This window comes from Pecten maximus, chromosome 4 (assembly GCF_902652985.1).
Source record: "Pecten maximus chromosome 4, xPecMax1.1, whole genome shotgun sequence".
Taxonomy (NCBI): Eukaryota; Metazoa; Mollusca; class Bivalvia; order Pectinida; family Pectinidae; genus Pecten; species Pecten maximus.
The window spans coordinates 46,585,501-46,602,448 of NC_047018.1; the positions used below are offsets into that span (position 1 = coordinate 46,585,501).

At 35.2% G+C, this 16,948-nt stretch overlaps 1 long non-coding RNA gene across 2 annotated transcripts; it reads left to right on the forward strand.

Moving 5' to 3' along the window:
* Positions 1–581: 581 nt before the first annotated feature.
* LOC117326263 lies at positions 582–16,732 on the forward strand. Of its 2 annotated transcripts, none has more exons than XR_004532450.1 (3): positions 582–672; positions 14,239–14,307; positions 16,027–16,732. It is a non-coding gene; the product is annotated as an uncharacterized LOC117326263 (long non-coding RNA). The 2 variants fall into 2 exon arrangements; XR_004532449.1 differs by lacking the exon at positions 582–672 and adding an exon at positions 1,087–1,218.
* Positions 16,733–16,948: the final 216 nt, after the last annotated feature.

Here is a 16,948-nt window from a genome sequence, read left to right on the forward strand (position 1 = left end):
AGTTTAAAAGTTGTCTGCATTATATTTGGATATCAAAAAGGCACATAGGTCACCTGTTTCAGTTGTGTATACACATGTATAAAAGTATCACAAAATTTGAAAAATGAGTAGGTGAAATCTGAGGAGGTATACAACTAAATTGCCCATGTAAACAATGTATTCATAAGCAAGCAGAATGTGATTCGCCATAGAAAGTGACCTTTGTTCACAAGTTCAATTCAGGCAGAGCGAATTGAATATACAAATACTTGATGTATGCAGTCTGCAGGTGCAGAGTTTAACTGTCGATAATCAGATATATGAAAACGGATGTATGTCAGCTTAGAATAGAACAACAACAGAGAAATAAAGAGGACGCAAACAAAAAGGCTAGCTATGGAAACAAGATCAAAGTGCACCCTACACGTATATTCAAAAATACATTTTTATTATGGATTCTTTTGTATACGTACACTTATAAAGACAGGATCTGTCAGTGCTTGTTTGCTTTTTAAAATTTTAAATGAATAGATCGGGGAATCCCCATGAAATCCCAAATCACTCCGTAGGATTCCATGTAAGAGTTTTGTACAACATTACGTATCCAGAATTGCACGTAACCTTAGTATCTAAGGGAAGATTGGGAAATTCTACGGCATTGGCATAAACTCGTCTATGAGTTTATATACTAAGGTAGGTTCATGAAACAGTTCGACACATTTTCAAATTTGAACAAGCTCTTATGAAGATATTGTGATAATTGTGTAATTTTAAAATAAATCTGATGCAAATATTAAAAAGTATGATTTTGTTATATCACATCAATCAAATTTGAACTAAACTTTGATCACACCAATTATTCGTATGATATAAAATGTCGATATTTTACTTCAAAACTATTAGACGATATTATACAAATGGGAAATGCTAACATGTTGCAACAATTGAAATGATGCAAATTCACAATGACAACAAGGTTTTTTTTTCATTATTTTCATATGTTTGCCTGTTAAGTAAAACTTTAAAATGTTTTACAATGAAACTGTTTCGAAATCCAGTAATGAACACATTTTTGACTGTGTACACGTTGAAATAGTGACAACAGACATATTCTACGGTCATACAGCACGGAGCGAAATCACACGTTATTTTATACGTTCCGTGTCCTAAGGAGTGATTCGAAAATGGCGTCCTACTACAAGGCGTTTGGAGACGATTTACCTCGTTTCGAAATTTAAGGTAATCTATATCCAGTTTTGTTTTCGTTGTTCGCTGTAGCTTGGAGCATGCATGATATACCTATATTTTGAAATGATTACAAATCAAAAATAATTTCAGCTGTGTGTATTTCTGATTGCTCAATAATACAAGAAAAAACAAATATGACTGTTTTAGCTTGTAGTCGGTCAAACATTACCATCCCAGGATAGATTGTCACTTGGACATAACAAATGTTTCATCCCAGGACAGAGATTTAGAAGTCAGGCAGATATTCCTACTTTTCGTCAACCTAGATATGTACTGGTTAAACATACGGTGTTCTATGATCTACCCAGGGATAGATAGCGGGTTCAGATAGAAAATATTATTTTACAACTGTATAACTCGATCACCGGGAAAACAGCGGGTAGTCGGATAGACATTACTAATTCTCTCCTGTCTCCATTCTCGGTACATATAACCGGTAGTCTGATAGACATTAGTAATTATCTTTACCACTTGGATAGATAAATGCTGTTGAACAGTATCATTTCTCTTCTGACCCTTAAATGTACCATTGAATCCATTCCAGCCAAATCTCTATACCTAGTAGTCAAACAGGCATTTGTAACTATCCCTACCACTGAACAGGGTAGACAGAGAATCAGAAATTGTATTTACACATATCATCATAAAAACCAACTGAGATTTCTACTTACCCCACTTTAAACCCCACGAATACAGAGATCGGCCAGCTCGATAATACATGCTGGAAAAAGCAGCTGTAAATAAACAGACAAAAATATTCAAAATTCATCAAGTGTACATCAGTATTTAATAACAAGAATTAATGCAATGTTAATCATTTGAAACGGATTAAGATGAGTACCTATAAATTAACATTTAAATTGCAGTCTTCCAAATATTATGTTATAGAAGTAACCAGGACTTTATCGATTGTGTGAATATCAAGGTTTGTTTTATTAATAAATTGAATTCAATTAAAGACTGATATAAAGGTGAAGTTTGATATATGAAGGCTATTGAAATCAGCTAACTAATAGGTATTCATAGATTATACGTATATTTAATAACAGGCAAACCATAGCTGTAAACAAGAGGCCAAGGGCCTCGTAGCTCTCTGGACGTTGATTAGAAATCCAGCTTGTTTGTATATACAGTTCCTTGCCAATTTCAGTCTTATTTTTTTTTATTTTGCTATATATTCTCTGTATTTTCAACTTTTTCAATGAATTTTCCTGACTTTGTGTATTGATCGTTTCAAATGAAATTTTGTACTCTTATAGAGAATTGTGTCCTGTTTCATCTCATAATATTTTCACTGTTTTCCGATGTATATGACTAGAGAAATGTTATTCATTTATTAGTCACCAAAGGTCACATGTCAAATTGGTCATCAATATAGTACCAATGCGACATACTTTCAGCTTGCACATTATCACTACATAATACAAATCATCAATATATATGCATATGACTATAATCAATTAGAAACCTATATTCTCTCCAAATCTGATTTAAATTATCACAAGTTTTCTGATATTTACCATATTTACACATGGTACATTTTATACCCAAAACAGATTTGTCAACAGTTACATGTATTAGTGATTTAAAGCTATACACTGGATAACAGGACATATTTCAAATACTAAGTAATAACTCTGGTTTGGTTTGGTTTGGTTTATTTTGTTTAACGTCCTATTAACATCTAAGGTCATTTAAGGACGGCCTCCCGTGCGTGCGACATGTATGAGTGTGGTGAGTGCATATGTGTGTTTTGGGAGGCTGCGGTGTGTTCGTGTCAAGTCTCCTTGTGATAGGCCGGAACTTTTGCCGATTTAAAGATAGGGCTCCATTCCCATGCTTTCAAGAAATTAAGTTATATGGAATGAAGTGCAGTAAGGAGGAGATAACAGAGTTATCGTTCCTTACGGAACGTAATGTATACACGGCTACTTCTGCCTAATTTACCGCAGATAACTGGGATTTGAGGGCAAAGAAAACTGTCCGTAACTTCGTGATGAAACTTTCTACACTTGTAAAACTCGACGTGATCTATGTCCTGGCATGTCCCGTATATCTGGGAAAAATCTAGTTATGGAGATATTTTGGGTCAAACACGCCAAAATCGTCATTTTGACTAAGAGGTTCTGTTAAAACCGCCCTCAAAATTCGAAAAAAAATCCAGAAACATATACAATGCACATATAAATAGATAAATGTTTCCTGAAGAAAATCGTCTGTTTAGTTTTCCGATATCTTTATCAGAACGGTCACAATATTGTTTTGGAAATGGCCTATTTTTCGACCTTCTCAGTATTTTTCCACTCGACAGGGGTATTTTGCTACAGCAGACGAGCGCATGTTTTGATGACGTAACGCCCAACCTGAACTCGTCACGAAAGTGTGTTGTGAAAGCGCCGGTTGATTGAAGTGCTCGGTGAGCTGGGTTCAGTTGTATTTTACTGTCACTGCCAGTTTATATTGCTATTTTTCAATATCAAAGGCAATGCTCCAGAATATAGATGCTTTGTCACGATCATTGTATGTCGCTTTTCACAAACATGCATGCGAAAAATCAACCCGGCGTTCAGAATGTCAAGCAAATTCCCGAAGCCTCGTAGGCCTAACGCTGACGGTAAGTAAACTTGTTTGTTAACGTTGATGTAAACAGACGACGGTAAATATGCACGAAGAATAGTTCCTGTTTATTTGATATTTACTGTAGTGATAGGCCTGCTTTGTCTCCGAATTTAATTGATTGATATTTCGATAGTCTGTGTATTTGTTTGTGACTAGCTTCGACTCTGTTATTGTTTACGTCTAAAAATAACAACGGGAATCTCCAGATTGAGGTGACAAATGTACACGGAACCGTGTTCTCTCGGACACTATCTCGTGAACGAACACACACACAAGACTACTACTTTGCAACTTCTCTGATATATGAATTACGTTGTGAAAGGAGAAATGAAATAAATTTTAATTTTTACCGATCATATTCTGACATAGACTTACTAGAGTCCCGCGGTTCAATGAACATTATAAAAATCATTACAAGCATATGTAGAACCACAGGTGTGGTAGAACGCGGGCGACTTAAATATGGCTAAGATTTCATTTAATTTTGTAGAACTATTTAAATTGAACCACCTACACTGCGAGCTGGAAACTTCCTCACTACACTACAGCAGGCCTACATCATATGATAGACAAAGATATTGTCAATTATTATGATTGCATTAACTGATTAAGTTAAATTTAGTTAATTTTGGGTGGGAAAACATGTTATGTACAGTTGCTTTTTTAATATCTTGACTGAAAGTTCATTGCAACTTATTAGAAAAAGCATTATAAAAAATTATTTGACAATATCAGTGTTACCAGAATTCAGCTCTCACAATTTTGCAAAATATTCTTCGAAATGTCACCTGCAAACACAAAAAATAGTGGATTTTCAAATATCTTTGCCTCAAATACCATACCAACATATTTAAACCTTTCGCTCGCATACACCGAAGAAAACAATGTGCGAGAAAGCTGTTCTGACAAATTTATGCTAAAATATTGTCAATTATTATGTCGAATTAAGTTAAATTAAGTTAATTTTGGTGTGAAAACATGTTATGTTATTTTTTTTGTAATATTTTGATTTAAAATTCATTTCAACTTATTATAAATGGTATTATAGAAAATTATTTGACAAAATCAGAGTAACCAGAATTCAACCATTACAATTTTACAAAATTGTCTTCGAAATGTCATCTGCACACAGGAAAATTATTGGATTTTCAAATATCTTTGCCTCAAATACCATAACAACATATTTAAACCTTTCGCTCGCATGCACCGAGGAAAACAATGTGCAAGAAATCTGTTCTGACAAATTGATGCTAAAATATTGTCAATTACTATATGTCGCATTAAGTTAAATTAAAGTAATTTTGGGTGTGGAATCATATCATGTAATTTTTTGGTAATATTTTGATTTAAAACTCATTTCAACTTATTACAAAAGGTATTATAGAAAATTATCTGACAAAATCAGAGTTACTAGAATTCAACTATCACAATTTTACAAAATAGTCTTCAAAATGTCATCTGAACACAGGTAGAAATTAGTGAATTTTCAAATATCTTTGCCTCAAATACCATACCAACATATTTAAACCTTTCGCTCGCATGCACCGAAGAAAACAATGTGCGAGAAATCTGCTCTGACAAATTTATGCTAAAATATTGTGAATTATTATGTTGCATTAAGTTAAACTCATTACTCTGGGTATGGAAACATGTATTGTAATGTGTTTTTTTTTCTCTTTTGAATTAAAATCAATTTCAACTTAATGCAAAAGGTAGTATAGAATAGTACTTGACAAAATAAAAGAATTACCAATATTTATTTATCAATATTTTACAAAATATTCTTCAAAATGTCCGGTAAACACGGATAAACATGAGTAAATACAGGTAAACATGAGTAAATTTTCGAATATTTTTACCTCTAATACCATACCAACATATTTCAACTTTTTGCTTACATGTGAAAACAATATGCTCTTGATGGCATAAAAGAGGTAGTCACCAACTACTCCATGGAGACCCCACCTCAAAATGACCCTGGCTGTTCACGGGGTGATATTCCCAGCAAACAACAAAACAAACATAGTTAAGAGTAAGACATGTCATTTATTTTCAGTGCTATTTTTGTTGTGTCCTGGATGGCATGCGACAGGCCTCCTGCATATTGTTCAGTGATGTAGTCACCAACTACTACAAAATGACACTGATCATGATTTGAACTTCAGGGAAATTCTCAAAATAACATCTTATTGAAATAATTTAGGCAAAAAAGAAAACCAAACAATTTTCCTTTTCTCATTTGTATTTTTGTTCCACTGGCAAACACCAAAAATTGGGATTTTCCTCACGCAAGTATGAATTATTAACTTTTCCTCCAAGATTGAAATTGGCGCGAGCTAATTCCTGTAAAATCATGAAAATTTACATCTGATTGTGTTAATCCTTATATTGTGAGGAAATTGATTTAATCCCTATATTGTGAGGAAATTGAGTTAATCCCTATATTGTGAGGAAATTGTTCCAAATTAAGATATTGTCCTGTTTTAATGATTTTTATACGCCCGACCCGACGTACATTATAATGTTATCATGTTGGCAGGTGGGCGGGCACATATGGTGTCCGGACCATAACTCTCGACCCAGGCTCTCCATACTTGACAGAAATACACATCTTAATGAGCCGGAGTGTCGCATACCAAAATCATGCCCCTTACCCCCCGCCCCGTATTTGTGGAGTTATTCCCCTTTGATGATTTTACTTGTCCGGACCATAACACCAATACTACTCGACCCAGGCTCTCCATACTTGACACAAATATACATCTTAATGAGCTGGAGTGTCGCATTCCAAAATCATGCCCCTTACCCCGGCCCCGTATTTGTGGAGTTATTCCCCTTTGATGATTTTACTTGTCCGGACCATAACACCAATACTACTTGTCCCAGGCTCTCCATACTTGACACAAATATACATCTTGATGACTCGGAGTGTGGCATACCAAAATCATACCCCTTTGCCCCGTATTTGCGGAGTTATTCCCCTTTGATGATTTTACTTGTCCGGACCATAACTCCAATACTACTTTACCCAGGCTCTCCATACTTGACACAAATATACCTCTTGATGACTCGGAGTGTCGCATACCAAAATAATGCCCCCTTTCCCCCATATTTGCGGAGTTATTCCCCTTTGATGATTTTACTTGTCCGGACCATAACACCAATACTACTCGACCCAGGCTCTCCATACTTGACACAAATATACATCTTAATGAGCCGGAGTGTCGCATTCCAAAATCATGCCCCTTACCCCCGGCCCCGTATTTGTGGAGTTATTCCCCTTTGATGATTTTACTTGTCCGGACCATAACACCAATACTACTTGACCCAGGCTCTCCATACTTGACACAAATATACATCTTGATGACTCGGAGTGTGGCATACCAAAATCATACCCCTTTGCCCCGTATTTGCGGAGTTATTCCCCTTTGATGATTTTACTTGTCCGGACCATAACTCCAATACTACTTTACCCAGGCTCTCCATACTTGACACAAATATACCTCTTGATGACTCGGAGTGTCGCATACCAAAATAATGCCCCCTTTCCCCCATATTTGCGGAGTTATTCCCCTTTGATGATTTTACTTGTCCGGACCATAACTCCAATACTACTTTACCCAGGCTCTCCATACTTGACACAAATATACCTCTTGATGACTCGGAGTGTCGCATACCAAAACAATGCCCCATTTCCCCCATATTTGCGGAGTTATTCCCCTTTGATGATTTTACTTGTCCGGACCATAACTCCAGTACTACTTTACCCAGGCTAAATATTGCGCGGGCGTATGTTACGGCCCTCCAACGGGCCCTTGTTTATTTGTATGTACATCATGGGAAATCAGTCACTTTCGTAACCTGATTTTCTCTTTTTAACAAAATCGCCGCCATCAACTGAGCTCTGCTTGGTTCAAATTTAGATATTGTCCAATTTTGATGAAATTTGATATGTAGGAACATCATTGAACACCGGTCGCTCTCGTAGCCTCACTTTCACATTTAAACGAAACGGTCGCCAATTCCTGGCCTCTGATTGGTCAATATGTAGATAATGTTCAATTTCAATTAGATTTGATATATGGGGGTATTAAGGGGATTGCGAATTCAACTTGATTGGTTTTGTTGCCTTTACGAACAACAGTCTTTTTATTGGTCGAAACTTAGATATTGAGCGATTTTGACAAAACATGCTCACACAGAGTTATCGCCCCTTACTACACTTCATTCCATCTGTGACATCCTTCAGGTGTCACCCTCTAGTATGGAATGAAGTGCAGTAAGGAGGAGATAACAGAGTTATCGTTCCTTACGGAACGTAATGTATACACGGCTACTTCTGCCTAATTTACCGCAGATAACTGGGATTTGAGGGCAAAGAAAACTGTCCGTAACTTCTTGATGAAACTTTCCACACTTGTAAAACTCGGCGTGATCTAGGTCCTGGCATGTCCCGTATATCTGGGAAAAATCTAGTTATGGAGATATTTTGGGTCAAACACGCCAAAATCGTCATTTTGACTAAGAGGTTCTGTTAAACCGCCCTCAAAATTCGAAAAAAAAATCCAGAAACATATACAATGCACATATAAGTAGATAAATGTTTCCTGGAGAAAATCGTCTGTTTAGTTTTTCGATATCTTTATCAGTACGGTCACAATATTGTTTTGAAAATGCCCTATTTTTTCGACCTTCTCAGTATTTTTCCACTCGACAGGGGTATTTTGCTACAGCAGACGATCGCATGTTTTGATGACGTAACACGCCCAACCTGAACTCGTCACGAAAGTGTGTTGTGAAAGCGCCGGTTGATTGAAGTGCTCGGTGAGCTGGGTTCAGTTGTATTTTACTGTCACTGCCAGTTTATATTGCTATTTTTCAATATCAAAGGCAATGCTCCAGAATATAGATGCTTTGTCACGATCATTGTATGTCGCTTTTCACAAACATGCATGCGAAAAATCAACCCGGCGTTCAGAATGTCAAGCAAATTCCCGAAGCCTCGTAGGCCTAACGCTGACGGTAAGTAAACTTGTTTGTTACGTTGATGTAAACAGACGACGCTAAATATGCACGAAGAATAGTTCCTGTTTATTTGATATTTACTGTAGTGATAGGCCTGCTTTGTCTCCGAATTTAATTGATTGATATTTCGATAGTCTGTGTATTTGTTTGTGACTAGCTTCGACTCTGTGATTGTTTACGTCTAAAAATAACAACGGGAATCTCCAGATTGAGGTGACAAATGTACACGGAACCGTGTTCTCTCGGACACTATCTCGTGAACGAACACACACACAAGACTACTACTTTGCAACTTCTCTGAAATATGAATTACGTTGTGAAAGGAGAAATGAAATAAATTTTAATTTTTACCGATCATATTCTGACATAGACTTACTAGAGTCCCGCGGTTCAATGAACATTATAAAAATCATTACAAGCATATGTAGAACGCGGGCGACTTAAATATGGCTAAGATTTCATTTAATTTTGTAGAACTATTTAAATTGAACCACCTACACTGCAAGCTGGAAACTTCCTCACTACACTACAGCAGGCCTACATCATATGATAGACAAAGATATTGTCAATTATTATGATTGCATTAACTGATTAAGTTAAATTTAGTTAATTTTGGGTGGGAAAACATGTTATGTACAGTAGCTTTTTTAATATCTTGACTGAAAGTTCATTGCAACTTATTAGAAAAGGCATTATAAAAAATTATTTGACAATATCAGTGTTACCAGAATTCAGCTCTCACAATTTTGCAAAATATTCTTCGAAATGTCACCTGCACACACAAAAATTAGTGGATTTTCAAATATCTTTGCCTCAAATACCATACCAACATATTTAAACCTTTCGCTCGCATACACCGAAGAAAACAATGTGCGAGAAAGCTGTTCTGACAAATTTATGCTAAAATATTGTCAATTATTATGTCGAATTAAGTTAAATTAAGTTAATTTGGTGTGAAAACATGTTATGTTATTTTTTTTGTAATATTTTGATTTAAAATTCATTTCAACTTATCATAAAAGGTATTATAGAAAATTATTTGACAAAATCAGAGTAACCAGAATTCAACCATTACAATTTTACAAAATTGTCTTCGAAATGTCATCTGCACACAGGAAAATTATTGGATTTTCAAATATCTTTGCCTCAAATACCATACCAACATATTTAAACCTTTCGCTCGCATGCACCGAGGAAAACAATGTGCGAGAAATCTGCTCTGACAAATTGATGCTAAAATATTGTCAATTACTATATGTCGCATTCAGTTAAATTAAAGTAATTTTGGGTGTGGAATCATATCATGTATTTTTTTGGAAAATATATGATTTAAAACTCATTTAAACTTATTACAAAAGGTATTATAGAAAATTATCTGACAAAATCAGAGTTACTAGAATTCAACTATCACAATTTTACAAAATAGTCTTCAAAATGTCATCTGAACACAGGTAGAAATTAGTGAATTTTCAAATATCTTTGCCTCAAATACCATACCAACATATTTAAACCTTTCGCTCGCATGCACCGAAGAAAACAATGTGCGAGAAATCTGCTCTGACAAATTTATGCTAAAATATTGTGAATTATTATGTTGCATTAAGTTAAACTCATTACTCTGGGTATGGAAACATGTATTGTAATGTGTTTTTTTTTCTCTTTTGAATTAAAATCAATTTCAACTTAATGCAAAAGGTATTATAGAATATTACTTGACAAAATAAAAGAATTACCAATATTTATTTATCAATATTTTACAAAATATTCTTCAAAATGTCCGGTAAACACGGGTAAACATGAGTAAATACAGGTAAACATGAGTAAATTTTCGAATATTTTTACCTCTAATACCATACCAACATATTTCAACTTTTTGCTTACATGTGAAAACAATATGCTCTTGATGGCATAAAAGAGGTAGTCACCAACTACTACATGGAGACCTCACCTCAAAATGACCCTGGCTGTTCACGGGGTGATATTCCTTGCAAACAACAAAACAAACATAGTTAAGAGTAAGACATGTCATTTATTTTCAGTGCTATTTTTGTTGTGTCCTGGATGGCATGCGACAGGCCTCCTGCATATTGTTCAGTGATGTAGTCACCAACTTCTACAAAATGACACTGATCATGACTTTGAACTTCAGGGAAATTCTCAAAATAACATCTTATTGAAATAATTTAGGCAAAAAAGAAAACCAAACAATTTTCCTTTTCTCATTTGTATTTTTGTTCCACTGGCAAACACCAAAAATTGGGATTTTCCTCACGCAAGTATGAATTATCAGTTTTTCCTCTAAGATTGAAATTGGCGTGAGCTAATTCCTGTAAAATCATGAAAATTTACATCTGATTGAGTTAATCCTTATATTGTGAGGAAATTGATTTAATCCCTATATTGTGAGGAAATTGAGTTAATCCCTATATTGTGAGGAAATTGTTCCAAATTAAGATATTGTCCTGTTTTAATGATTTTTATACGCCCGACCCGACGTACATTATAATGTTATCATGTTGGCGGGTGGGCGGGCACATATGGTGTCCGGACCATAACTCTCGACCCAGGCTCTCCATACTTGACAGAAATACACATCTAATGAGCCGGAGTGTCGCATACCAAAATCATGCCCCTGACCCCCCGCCCCGTATTTGTGGAGTTATTCCCCTTTGATGATTTTACTTGTCCGGACCATAACACCAATACTGCTCGACCCAGGCTCTCCATACTTGACACAAATATACATCTTGATGACTCGGAGTGTGGCATACCAAAATCATACCCCTTTCCCCCGTATTTGCGGAGTTATTCCCCTTTGATGATTTTACTTGTCCGGACCATAACTCCAATACTACTTTACCCAGGCTAAATATTGCGCGGGCGTATGTTACGGCCCTCCAACGGGCCCTTGTTTATTTGTATGTACATCATGGGAAATCGCCGCCATCAACTGAGCTCTGCTTGGTTCAAATTTAGATATTGTCCGATTTTGATGAAATTTGATATGTAGGAACACCATTGAACACCGGTCGCTCTCGTAGCCTCACTTTCACATTTAAACAAAATGGTCGCCAATTCCTGGCCTCTGATTGGTCAATATGTAGATAATGTTCAATTTCAATTAGATTTGATATATGGGGGTATTAAGGGGATTGCAAATTCAACTTGATTGGTTTTGTTGCCTTTATACGAACAACAGTCTTTTTATTGGTCGAAACTTAGATATTGAGCGATTTTGACAAAACATGCTCACACAGAGTTATCGCCCCTTACTACACTTCATTCCATCTGTGACATCCTTCAGGTGTCACCCTCTAGTATTATGAGAGAAGATAAACAATTGGAACTACTAAGAATACATAGTAATATTCCATATCAGTGTTTGCCAGGGACGTATACACATATACTTCGCGAGACACCCTGTACACTGTAGCAGACGACATAATGTGTATAATGTAACACGCATAGCAGCAAATTTTTGCAGCGTCACAGGGATACGGTGTTGCAGCACATTGTTATATACACATTTCAGTGGGTTGATATAGGAACTTTGCCTCATAACTCCTCAGAATAACGTTCGGCATGTCCCTGTGACACCGAGAATGTCCAAAATGACACCGTTAATTGACGATTACTCGAAAATGAAATCATTTAACAACTCAAATTTCTTGTCAAATCTAGTTCGTGTCGACCCCAATCATGTGTCTTGAAATCCATTCTGACAGTCCAACTGTTTCTGATATCCTCTGTCCACAAACTTTTAATAATTCTACTTCCGGCAAAAACATGAGAATGACTGCGTAAGCTCTCCTGGACTCCGTCCAGAGAGCTAATAATATCTATAGACATACGAGATGTTCAGTGCGCACAACTCTGTGGTAAGATGTATCCAGACAATCATATACACATATTCTTGACATGAAGTTTGGTAGGGGCGCCTACATTGCATTATGTACCTAATTGAAGGCGTTATCGGAAAATACTTACTTTAGCACTGACCTGTAATATGCCGAAATAACCGTGTAAGTTTAAACGGACAACTTAGCTAGACGTTATAACTGAAAAAATGATATACAAATTGTATCTACACTAGATGTTTAAGGTTAAATGAAAGGGAGTTTCTGTTAAGCTTAGCGTATACTACTCTAGATAAATGTAGGGGAGTCATTTATGAAACAAGAATATACTATTATGGGTAAATGTAGAGGAGCCGCTCTTAAAACTAGTGTATGGTTTTCTGGGCAAAAGAAAGGGAGCAAGTCCTGAACAATTTTGTTCTCCAACCTACCAATAAATGTACAAAGAAAAATTCTGCCATCATTGATGAAAAAGGTGAATTGATTGGGGATAATGTGTTTGTTATAATGCCTCCTGTATCGACAGGAATATTCTTGACCTTACCACTGATACATAATCCAGTATATTACATTTTAACGAAGTGTCAACCTCTGTCATTTATCAATAGTTGTTTACTTCACACCATGTTCTCGATCGATAGGGCGGTTTTGCTTCTGGTTCAAAGTTCAAGCTATTTTTGCTGCAGTCGGGATTTGGCTATCTTTTTGCACTAGGATAATAATGTTAGGTCGTTACTTTGTAATATAGGGTCCTTACTTATTGTATTACGGCCCTAAATTAGTAATCTAGGGCCATAACGTAGTTACGTTAGCACACTAACATAGCTTTCTTATGGCCCCGACTTGGTTAACCATTGTTTTGACATATACATCTATGTAGGATAGCAATGTAAGGGTCCTAGGCTACGAGGTTTGAGCCCGAAGATAGTTATGTGTGCACAATAAGATACCTATTTTAGAACCATATATTGCCTAACATAGCTTTCCTAGAGCCTCTAGATAACTATGTTACGATCACAGATAGCTACAATACCTTAAGCCTCTTACTTTTTAACTGAGTGCCATATATATTACACCCGTCATTTCTACTAAACATTAAGGTACCTAAAATGAAACTGGTGAATTCTTATCTTCGGAAATTTTAAAAGGGGTAATGAAATAAGTATCAATGATGTGCCCTCTCGTTACTAATTTAAAAAATAAAAATCATAATTCAAAATTTAAGAGAAAAAATCTTAATATTATCATATTAAATGTGTCCCTCATTTTTAGTATTTGCCTGTAAACAAATGAATATTTAAATGTGCAGATGTAAAAACACTATACCATAGACCAAATAAAGGAAAGATGAATATTTATAAACATGGCACATGGATTAGCCATTTGATATGCAATGGCAAAGTACACTGTTCTACTTTTTTAACATTCTTGCTTCTACCAAGTCTTCTACTTAATGACTAATCAGTATTTATTTTTATTTCAAAGAATCGCGGTTTTTGTCTTTTTATAGCGACTGCATCAACCTGTGATTGACAAGAAAAAGAATAACTTGGAATGGCGTTTGGCTAATAATTCAGGAGTAAGTACGATGTCGTCCAAAATATCATTAGAAATTGTGTTTGGTTCAGAACTCCAGAGTAAGAACCAGTGGTGTAGAGGGAGAATTTGTTCGTAATGGTAACTTTAAAGAACTCAATTTAAGAAATAACCAACGGCACATGTATCGTTGTATCCGGCGTTACTAAAATTATTAGCCTAATTAGTTAAATTCGGGGAAATATGAAGATAAGATTAAACATGGATTCAGATTATTATTTCGTATGGTTATTAATACAATCGTGTATATATCTAGGTAAATTAAGTAATTAAAAAATATACAAAAACAAAACATTATGAAATGTAATAAAGTCAGCAGTAACGTTAATTCCACTTATTCAAATGCAACAAATTCATCCACCTTTTCAAGAGTGGGAAATGATTGCGTTTAAGTGGTTTTGATTGCAAAGGCAGTTTATTACTCATCTTGTCATTTGTAATTTGTATGTCATTTTGCTATAATTTTGCATAGATTTTAAATAAATCTATTACATATTATTATAATCCTTTTCATATTAGCTGGCGTTCAATATGCGTAAACAGATTTAAAAAAAAATAGAAAAAAATATTAAATTAAACAAAATTGCATTGCAAAATAAAGTTTTCATTTTTAGTTATAACGACCGATTTAAATATATATATAAACAAATTAAAAAGTAAAGAAAGCAATTCTTTTCCATCACAAATGCATACAATGAATAAATAAACCTATTGTAACACACATGCATGACATACACATGTGTTAGATTTTAGTTTAAAAAAAGGAAAACATTCTTGTCCTCCCCCTTTTTTTGCGAACTTTCTATGCCACTGAGTACTATGTCCTCAAACGTGTCACAGGAAATAGCGTATGGCCCAGAAGTCTCGAGTAATGTGTGCCCTAAAAAGTAGCATTATAAACCGCCCTGGTTCAGAAATCTGGATGAATAGTATTTCTCAATTCTATCATTAGAAATTGCGTCTTGTTTCGGGTTCAGAAGTAAGACTGTGTACTAAAAGTGGCATTATGAATGGTGTATGGTTCAGAAGTCTGAAGTAAGTGCTTTGTCCTCAAAATTATCATAAGAACTGGGCCCTGGGTCAGAACTCTGAAGTCGGTACTGTGTCAACAAAAGTATTGCCAGAAAGCCGTCTAGTCCAAAGGTCGGGAGTAATATGTTTCCTAAAAGGTAGAATTGGAAATAGTGTCTGGTTTAAGTTTAGGCGTAAGTACTCTGTCTTCAAACGTGTTATTCGAAATGATGTCTGGTGTAGAAGTCTGGAGCAAGAACTTTATCCTTTTAAAGTGTCAACAGAAATAGCTTCCGGTCCGGAAGTCTGGAATAATATGTGTCATGAAAGTATAATTAGAAATGGCGTTTAGTCTAGAAGTATTGAGTAATTATTGTGTCCTCTTACCTATCCCTTGGCATAAGTCTTGAGTATATACTTTGCCCTCAATAGTACCATTGAAAGTTGCGTGTTGTTCGGAGCTAAGGAGTAAGTACTGTAATATTAGAAAGTCTGGATTTAGTCTGAGTCCTTACAAATATCAACAGAAATGGCATCTAAAACATAACTTTCAAAAAATATATGTTTTTCAGTTCTTTTGTGAACCTGTGAAGTTTTTCAAAGTAATTCATGTATGGCAAATGATTAACGATAAATAGTACGGGAAACGTAAATCCTGCCCATAGCTATCTCTATTGTAATATTCCTACAGCTACCTCTTAGGCATCGTAAATAGAGGTGGAACTGGATTTCAAAATGGCGTCTGGTTCCAGAGACGAAGGTCGGGATTCATCTGATGAAGGCACACTTTCGGGTAAGTAATCCTTCATAGCTATTTGTGATTTATTTCACGTCCGACCACCTATTGAAATCATGAATATGACCTGTACATAGTCATATATTAAGATAATTCACGTTTATGCTGTGAGAAATCTTCATTGTGTTCCTTGTATATGAAGACAAATTTATAATATCAAGCTGCAAATGCTTCGCTTGCTGAGTGGATTGAATCTATAGTGGTCATTATAATTCTTAATCCCGATATCAAAACCATGTTTAACGTGGTTGTGCCTGATGATAAGAAACCTGATAGTTTGATCTTCATCTGTAAACAATGCTGCAAATCCTGAACTAGACTTCCTGATAACCAGGTATGCTAGGAAAACATTATCCAATTTGTCAATAGAGGAAAAACTTACTGATCAGATTTCTTTTAACAATCTTGATCCTCCGCTCTGACACATCATTCTGATATCGACGGAATTAGTGAAGCCTACAGAGAGATATCAAATCCCCTAAAATACACATTTGTCGCTTTTTTTTACTGTATATTTTTATGTCTGTTGAACATGAAAAGATTGCGTTTCTTTTTTCCTATAAAATACCAAGACCGATGAAATCTTCAAAACATACACAACAGTCTGATTATTATTTTGGGTATTATTTAATAATAAACACATATGACATTATATAATATCTCATTGAAATGGTTGATTTTTAATCTATACTTGAAAATCGATTTTCGATCAACATATTTGATTATGATTTGATAGTAAACGCTTTCAACCGTTTATATTGAAACATTAGTGCACTATACCTGTTTTGAAAATGTGTGGAAACATATTTTTTTAAAG